Below are 8,472 nucleotides of genomic sequence, written 5' to 3'. Positions count from 1 at the left end.
TTGATGAAACTGAGCACTGTTGTAATTCTCGACAGTGAAATGGTCTTTTTTGTCCCAGTAAAGGTTGGAGGTAGAATCAGCTTCAATCTCGAGTACCCAATTGTAGAGAAGACGAAAGGAGGCACAACATATATGGAAGTACGAACTCTGGCAGTAACAATTTTATGTTTCCAAGTTAGGTTGATGATATTCAACTTAATAGAACCCAAACTTTTGTTGTTGAGTTCAATATACAGTGTCCCGTGTATAGTTTTTAAGGTGTCATGTTTCTCAAGAGAATACATCTGCACGTAAGGAACTAGCTACCGGTATCAATCTAAATGAACAAGCTCATAAGCAGGCTTTGCTTTTGATTCATTCATTTTATACTTTTGTTGGAGCATAGTTCCATTCATATTTTTGATATACTTATTTTTCTGTATCACTTACATTTTTTGTTTAGCAAAGTGATGTCCCTCTTGAATAATCATATGCTGCTATCCGTTCAGACATTGCACTTAGCAAATGTAATCTTTTATGGGATTAGATGTGATTTTCTGTTTTATTATACTGATTGTGACATCAATGGGATATTGCGTACAATGTTCTAATGTTAAGATGTTGTAAGTACTCACTGTGGTTTCGACATGATGCTTGGTATATGGAGTCTATAGTATCAATGTGATGCATAAGCCTTTCCAAATTAAATCAACTTGTATGAATTCTTTCCTCTCTTATCGCATGCTTAAGTTTCTTGCTCGTGTTTAGTATGATGCGCAAGAGAGTTGATGCCCACCGAGTTCCAACTCTGAAAGATGTGCATCTCATTATACCTAAAGCACACCCCAAGTAGCAAATCCTGAATGGGATGATGTCTTTTTTTCTTCTGCCGTCGTCGATTACCAGCTCGTGTTCCAAAAAACAAAGACAACTGACTACCTTTCAAACCACTAAAGCATATTATTTAGTTTTTCTAACGCTCAAGATAATGATAATGCATATATCTACAAGAACTGGTCTGATTATTTTGCTTTTAGTTTATTGCACTCATGGAATGCGAAGGAACTAAATCAACCAATTTGCAGGGTCAATATTCATTATTTCATGATTTTATGTTCTACTATGCAAAAACTTAGATTGACTTGCTATTTTCATTCAGGATGGTGACCAGATAAGGAAGCAATTTTTGGTGCACCTACTCAACTACATCAACAGTGAAGCTACACACAACATTTCGGATGTTTAAGAGAATTGATCAGCTTCATCAGGAAATACTGCTATAATTTTTTGGCTCTATGAATATGATGAGTCGATGATACATTGAAGTGTCTTCTTGATTTATAATAGTACTTTTTAGTGCAATCAAAATATCTTTCTTGGTATGTTAATTCTTACATATATATTAGTTGAGACGTGCATTTGCACGTGCACGCTTACTAGAACTAAGAAATTGTTCTGTGTGTTTTACAAAAAAATTCAGCATATACTAAAAAAACTTCACTGTATGAAAAATGTTCACAGTATATGAAAACATATTCATTCTGTATTTTGGAAAATGTTCACTGTACATTTAAAAAACAATTATAGTACCCAAAACTGAAAGAGGTGAAAAAAGAAAACAGGAAGGGAAAAAAGGTACGAAAACAACGAAAAAAGGGTTCACTATAGTGAAACGGTTAACTACAGTGAACTGACTGCTACAGTGCGAGTGAACGCTATTGGGCCAGCCCATTGCAGCTGCAACCTGTGTGTAGTCGCCACTATCTGCCGCATGCGGATGCAACTAGGAGCTCTCCGAGAAGACTGCATGCAGGATACGCACGCAGTGCAAAGGGAAGAACAAAAAAATTAAAGGAGTCAGCGAGTTCCTACGTACTATGTGTGCTAGGTGGATATGCGTCGTTTGCAAAAATGCCTATAAGCGGTGCCTAAAACACCAAAGAAGAATTGGCCTTTAAGATTTGATCGGTTTTAGAATCCGATGCAACACAGACTAGCAAACATCTTAAGAGCCTACATGGGCTGCATGGTCAAGTACTAGGGTGCCCTTTGATCAAGGATTATCTACCGCGACATCGGACCATGGCCTGATCCAGCTCGAGCTCAACCCGGCCGCGCAACGGGATCAAATACAGGACAAAATTTCCGCTATGAAATTGCCCGGGAGACCCATGAGGAGCTGAGGAGCACTATTGCTACTTCCTGGGCGGCTTCTTTGGACGGGGAGAGAGTAGAGGACCTAAAAATCAAGCTAGCGGACCTGTCAAATAATCTGAGGAGATGGGACAGAAGGACCTTTGGGTCAGTTCGTAGGGAGATCAAGGAGTTAAAACAGAAGCTAGAGCAAATGCGCAATGAACAGGGGCGTTCGGGCCCAAGTCACGAGGAGAAGAAGGTGAATGAAAGGTTGGTGGAACTATACCACAGAGAAGAGTTACTATGGAGATAACGATCAAGGATAGAGTGGCTTTCGGTGGGCGATAAGAACACGAAATTCTTTCATATGAGAGCGAGCATGAGGAGAAAAAAGAACATGATAAAGGCCCTGATGAGTTCACTGGGGGTACAGGTGGATGATCCGGAGGAACTAAAGGAGATGGTCACGCTTTTTTACAAGAATCTGTACACAACAGAGGGAGTGACGGACATGGAGGTTGTTCTTTGCCATGTTCCAAGAAAGGTTACCCCGGAGATGAATGGTATACTTTGTGCAGATTATTCGGATGAAGAGGTCAAAACCGCTCTTTTCCAGATGTTTCCCACAAAATCCCCAGGTTCGGATGGCTTTCCAGCTCACTTTTATCAATGCCATTGGGATGTGTGTGGAGCAGAAGTTACAATGGCTGTTCTCCGGATAGTCAGAGGGGAGGAGGATGCAGAGTGTATCAATGATACTTTCTTGGTTCTTATACCAAAGGTAATGAGCCCAACCTTGTTAACTCAGTTCAGGCCTATAAGTTTGTGTAATGTATTGTATAAAATTACTTCGAAAGTGATTGCAAACAGGCTGAAGCAAATACTGCCGGAGATCATTTCAGAGGAGCAATCGGCTTTTGTGCCGGGCAGATTTGATAAGTGATAATATAATCACGGCATATGAATGTCTGCATTTTATGAAGGGGAGTAAATCCAAGAAGAATAGTCATTGTGCTCTGAAATTAGATATGATGAAAGCCTATGACAGGCTAGAATGGGACTATCTACAAGCAATGATGGAGAGATTTGGTTTTGCTCAACAGTGGATTAATGTGGTAATGAATATGATCAAGTCAGTCTCTTTCTCGGTTCTATTTAATGGAGAAAAGTTGGAGGAGTTCACACCGAGCAGAGGTATTCGGCAGGAGATCCTATTTCCCCTTATCTCTTTTTGATAGCAGCGGAGGGCCTTTCGTGCCTACTGAAATCAGTTCCTCAGTCGTCAGCTTTCACAGGAGTCCAAGTGGCACCGACAGCTCCGGTTGTTAACCACTTGCTTTTTGCTGATGATAGCCTCTTGCTGTTCAAGGCGAGAACAGAAGGGGCAGAAGTGGTGTCAAACCTGTTGGATACATACTGCAATGCATCGGGGCAACGAGTGAATAATGAAAAGTCGTCAATTTTCTTTAGCAAAGGTTGCCCACAGGCTACAAGGGACGGGATCAAAAACACTTTGCAGGTTTTTGATGAGCAACTCACTGATCGGTATCTAGGGATGCCAACGGATGTTGGGCAGGCTAAGAATGGTACTTTCAAGTATCTAAAGGACAGGGTGTGGGAGAAAATCAAAGGATGGATGGAGAAACTTTTGTCATATGCGGGTAAAGAGGTGTTAATCAAGGCAGTGGCTCAGGCTATACCCGTATATTTTATGTCATGTTTCAGGCTCCCTAGGGGTATTTGTGAAAGTATCACATCGCTGATCAGGCAATTCTGGTGGGGAAGTAAAAGAGGGAAGAGGAAACCATGCTGGATATCTTGGGATGTATGCACTAAACCGAAGTATTTGGGAGGACTAGGCTTTCGATACATTGATCTTTTTAACCTCTCTTTACTGGCTAGACAGGCTTGGCGGATCATACACACCCCCTCTACATTAAGTGCCAGGATTTTGAAAGCCAAGTACTACCCTGACTCGTCCTTTCTTGAGGCCGAGCTAGGCAGCAGGCCCTCACAAATATGGAGATCTATCTTGGACGGGAGAGGAGCTTTAGTGCAAGGTTTGATCCAGAGGATCGGAACAGGAGAGGAGACACGAATATGGGACCAAAACTGGCTACCCCGATCGGGCCTAATGAGACCAATTGCGTGTCTGGCGGCGGATAGACCAGCACGTGTCGCTGAACTTATTGACCCAACCTCGGCAAAGTGGAAGGAGGACAAGGTTCGTGCGACTTTTCTGCCAGTTGATGCAAATGTGATACTTAAAATCCCGCTGTGTACTAGAAGAGTTGATGATTTTTGGGCTTGGGGGAGGACGAACGAGGCGTTTTCTCAGTAAGGTCAGTCTACAAATTTTTGTTGAAAATGAAACTGCAAGGCGAAGCATTACTGCAACCGGTTGGAGGACACTCAAATGAGGCAGATGAAGAAGTAGCCTGGACGTCCCTGTGGCACATTAAAGTCCCATCAAAAATCAAGGTATTCTTATGAAGACTATGCCATGAAACAATTCCAACAGCCGGGGTGCTACACCACCGGAATATGTCTGCTACGAGTGTGTGCGCTTTCTGTTCTGCTCAAGATGACTGGAAGCACGCACTAGTAGATTGCGTGATGGCCAGGAGTATATGGTCACTGTGCTCGGAGGATATGGTGGAGACTATGCTGGGCAATCTTTCTATGGATGCAAAAAACTGGATCTTCACATTGCATGAATCGTTGCCGCAGGGGGAATTCATAAGAATGGTGGTGACACTTTGGGCAATCTGGCGAGCAAGAAGGAGAGCTATACATGAAGAGATATTTGATAGTCCTTTTACTACTAACTCTTTTATACTCTCCTTTTGAGGGATTTGGAGATGATCGATAGAGGAGCGGGCAGTGTTATGAAGCGTGCTAGCTTGGGACAGCATACATGGATGCCTCCGCAAGAGGGTCATGCAAAGATGAATGTAGATGCGGCTGTATCCCAGCAAGGGGAGTTTGGTGCCGTGGGAGCAGTGTGCCGAGACCACAGGGAAGTTTTCTTGGGTGCTTCGATCTTAAAACTCGAGTTTATCACGGATGTGAGCACACTAGAGGCAATAGCAGTAAGGGAAGGCCAATCTCTGGCTGAGGATTTATATGAGAACTCTATTCAATTGCTACAGATTGCAAGAAGGTGGTTGAAGATGTGCAGAAGAACTCGGCGGCTGGCTATGGAGCTATAGTGCATGAAATAATACTTCGTGCAAACTCTTTCCTTTCATGTAAAGTAGTTCATGAGTTTAGAAGCTTGAATTTCGAGGCTCACAATCTTGCTAGATATCCTTAGATTTTGGTCGTCATGTATGGCTAGGACAACTAGGAAATCTTGATTTTCTTTTTGTAAACATTATGGACGATGAATAAAGCATGCGAGATTGTCTCAAAAAAAAAATCTACCGCGGTGAAGTTTGGCATGTGGGGCCGGAGATAACTAAAGTCACGTAAGAATCGGAAACAAGGACTAAAGTGCAAAATGAAAATCTGGCCCAACGGTTTCAACATATACTACTTACTTTACTAGTGATGAGAATCCCCTAAAAAAAACTAGTGGTGAGAAGGCAAAACTGTATCCAAAGGTTTTTTTACATTTCGTAGGTCAGTACCTAGTGGGATTTCTGAGAATTGCTTCGTGTTTTTTTGGTTTCCTGACTTTTTGTAATTAATTAAAATTCATTGGCAAGGAGACTGCGAGAAAAGAGAGAGATGTGGGTAGCGTGCACCGCTCACCAATGCCTCCAGAACGCGACAATATGGCACCAAGAAAAGCCTGCCCTTGCTTTTTTATTTTCACAGTTTCAGCCTGCTGCCGCTGCTGCTGCTGCAGGCCTCCAGAGGGGAGCTGATAGAAGATGACATGAACCCCATGCATGCTTTCCAGAGTTCCTCCTGCTTTCCTCGCGCTCGCCGACGAGGCCAATCACCAAACCGGAACCCTGGAAGGCCTGCAAACTATCATCTGAATCGAATCGCTTCCCATTTTTAGCCACCTGTCCGTCCGCCCCCTCTTGTTTTTACTGCCGCGCGCCGTAAATTCAACGGTCAATGGAACAACGACACCGCAGTGAGCGCGCTGTGGGGATAAAATTAGAGACCTCTCGGCAGAGCAGAGGAAGCTACACGCGCACACTTCCTACACTGCCTCCTCTTCTCTTGGCTGCTCGTCGCCAATGGAGCTCCCGTCCGCGGCTTCCTCGCCCTCCGCCTACAAGCTGGTGGACACGTGCAAGAAGGCGGCGGCCACGGCGGCGTCCGTGACCGCCTACGCCGTGCTGGCGCGCGGCATGGCGCGGGGAGCTCCTGCCGCCCGACCTCTGCGCCGTCGTCAGCTGGGCCGCCTCGCTCGTGCGCGGCCACCTCCAGCCCCCGCCCGCCCAGCGCCGCACCGTCGTCGTCAAGCGCCTGGACGGCTGCGCCATCAGCTGCGCCAACTTGAACTCCTTCTACGACGACGTCAACGACTACCTCGCCACCAGGATCGACCCGCAGTCCATGCGCCGGCTCTGCCTCAGCGGCGCCGGGGCCAGGAAGGTCATGTCCATGGACACCGGCGACTCCATGACCGACGTCTTCGAGGGCGTCCGGTTCACGTGGACGTCCGTCTCGGGGGAAGGCCGCAAAGGCCCGGACTCGCTGGAGCTCACCTTCGACGCGGAGCACACGGACATGGCGCTGGGCACGTACGTGCCCTCCATCACGGCCGCGGTGGAGCAGGCGCGGCGTCGGGACTGCAAGCTCAAGATCTTCATGAACGAGGGCTCGTCGTTACGCGGGATCAGCCACAACCACCCGGCCACGTTCGACACGCTCGCCATGGACCCGCCCACCAAGCAGGCCCTCATCGCCGACCTCGACAGGTTCTTGAAGCGCAAGGAGTACTACCGGCGGATCGGCAAGGCATGGAAGCGCGGCTACCTTCTCTACGGCCCGCCCGGCACCGGCAAGTCCAGCCTGGTGGCCGCCGTGGCTAACTACCTCCGCTTCAACCTCTACGACCTCGACCTCTCCGAGGTGCGCTACAACGCCGAGCTGCAGAAGCTGCTCATCGGCATGCCCAACAGGTCCATCCTTGTCATCGAGGACATCGACTGCTGCTTCAGCGCCACGTCCAGGGAAGGTGGCAAGGAGCGCAAGACGCTGGCGCGGGCCGACTATGGCCATGGCGACGATGACTCTGACGACTGCTCGAACAAGGTACGTTGCATAGGAACAAAACAAGCATCGATCTTTGATTGGTGAACACACACACACACACACACACACACACATTAGTAGTATCTTCTTCTGACGAGTGTCTGAACATTCTGCCTCTGAATGCCAACATGGAATGGCAGAGTATCACACTGTCGGGGCTGCTCAACTTCATCGACGGGCTGTGGTCGACGAGCGGCAAGGAGCGCGTCATCATCTTCACCACCAACTACAAGGATCGCCTCGACCCGGCGCTGCTGCGTCCTGGGCGCATGGACATGCACGTCTACATGGGCTACTGTGGCTGGGAGGCGTTCAGGACGCTAGCCCGGAACTACTTCCTCGTCGACGACCACCCTCTGTTCCCGGAGATACAGGAGCTGCTTGCCGAGGTGGAGGTGACGCCAGCCGAGGTGTCCGAGATGCTGCTGCGGAACGAGGACGCCGACATTGCGCTCCTCGGGCTGGTTGAGTTTCTCACAGCCAAGAAGCAGGGAGGAAAAGATTCAGTCAAGGCATGAAGGGGAGCAGTGCATTCACCAGCCAGTGAAAGGAAAAGGATCAATGCTTTCTGTTTTGCGAGTAATTTGCAGTGTGGACGAATCTTGTCCTTCTAATTTCTATGTTTAATTGTTAGTCCTAGCGATCTTTATCCTGTTGGCAAGCATCGGTACCTGCTGTGTTAACCGCTGCTATGTCGTTCTTTACCCAGTAGCAGTTGTTTGTCTCCAAATGTTTGGGAACTGATTTGGACTTCAGTGGTGGATTATTTCGGAATGAAATGCGTTATTACTCCATTATCTCAAAGTGGTTGCACACTTTAGGCCAAGAACTCGAAAACTGATTAAATTTAGTTCATAAACTCGTTTATTTGATCATATAAGACACAAAACTGATCAAACTAAGTAATTTTTGCATGGGCTTTTTTGCCATATTATTCTAAACTGAACATAAACATCGCGGTTGCCATTATCTCAAAGTGGTTGCACACTTTAGGCCAAGAACTCGAAAACTGATTAAATTTAGTTCATAAACTCGTTTATTTGATCATATAAGACACAAAACTGATCAAAGTAAGTAATTTTTGCATGGGCTTTTTTGCCATATTATTCTAAACTGAACATAAGGCACGTTGCATTG

General features: G+C 46.4%; 1 pseudogene; it reads left to right on the top strand.

Moving 5' to 3' along the window:
• The first annotated feature begins 6,223 nt into the window (after positions 1–6,223).
• On the top strand, positions 6,224–8,118 carry LOC125541516 (annotated as a pseudogene).
• The last annotated feature ends 354 nt before the right edge of the window (positions 8,119–8,472 follow it).

The sequence above is a fragment of the Triticum urartu genome, chromosome 2, assembly GCF_003073215.2.
Source record: "Triticum urartu cultivar G1812 chromosome 2, Tu2.1, whole genome shotgun sequence".
NCBI lineage: Eukaryota > Viridiplantae > Streptophyta > Magnoliopsida > Poales > Poaceae > Triticum > Triticum urartu.
This window is presented reverse-complemented; position numbering and strand designations above follow the sequence as displayed.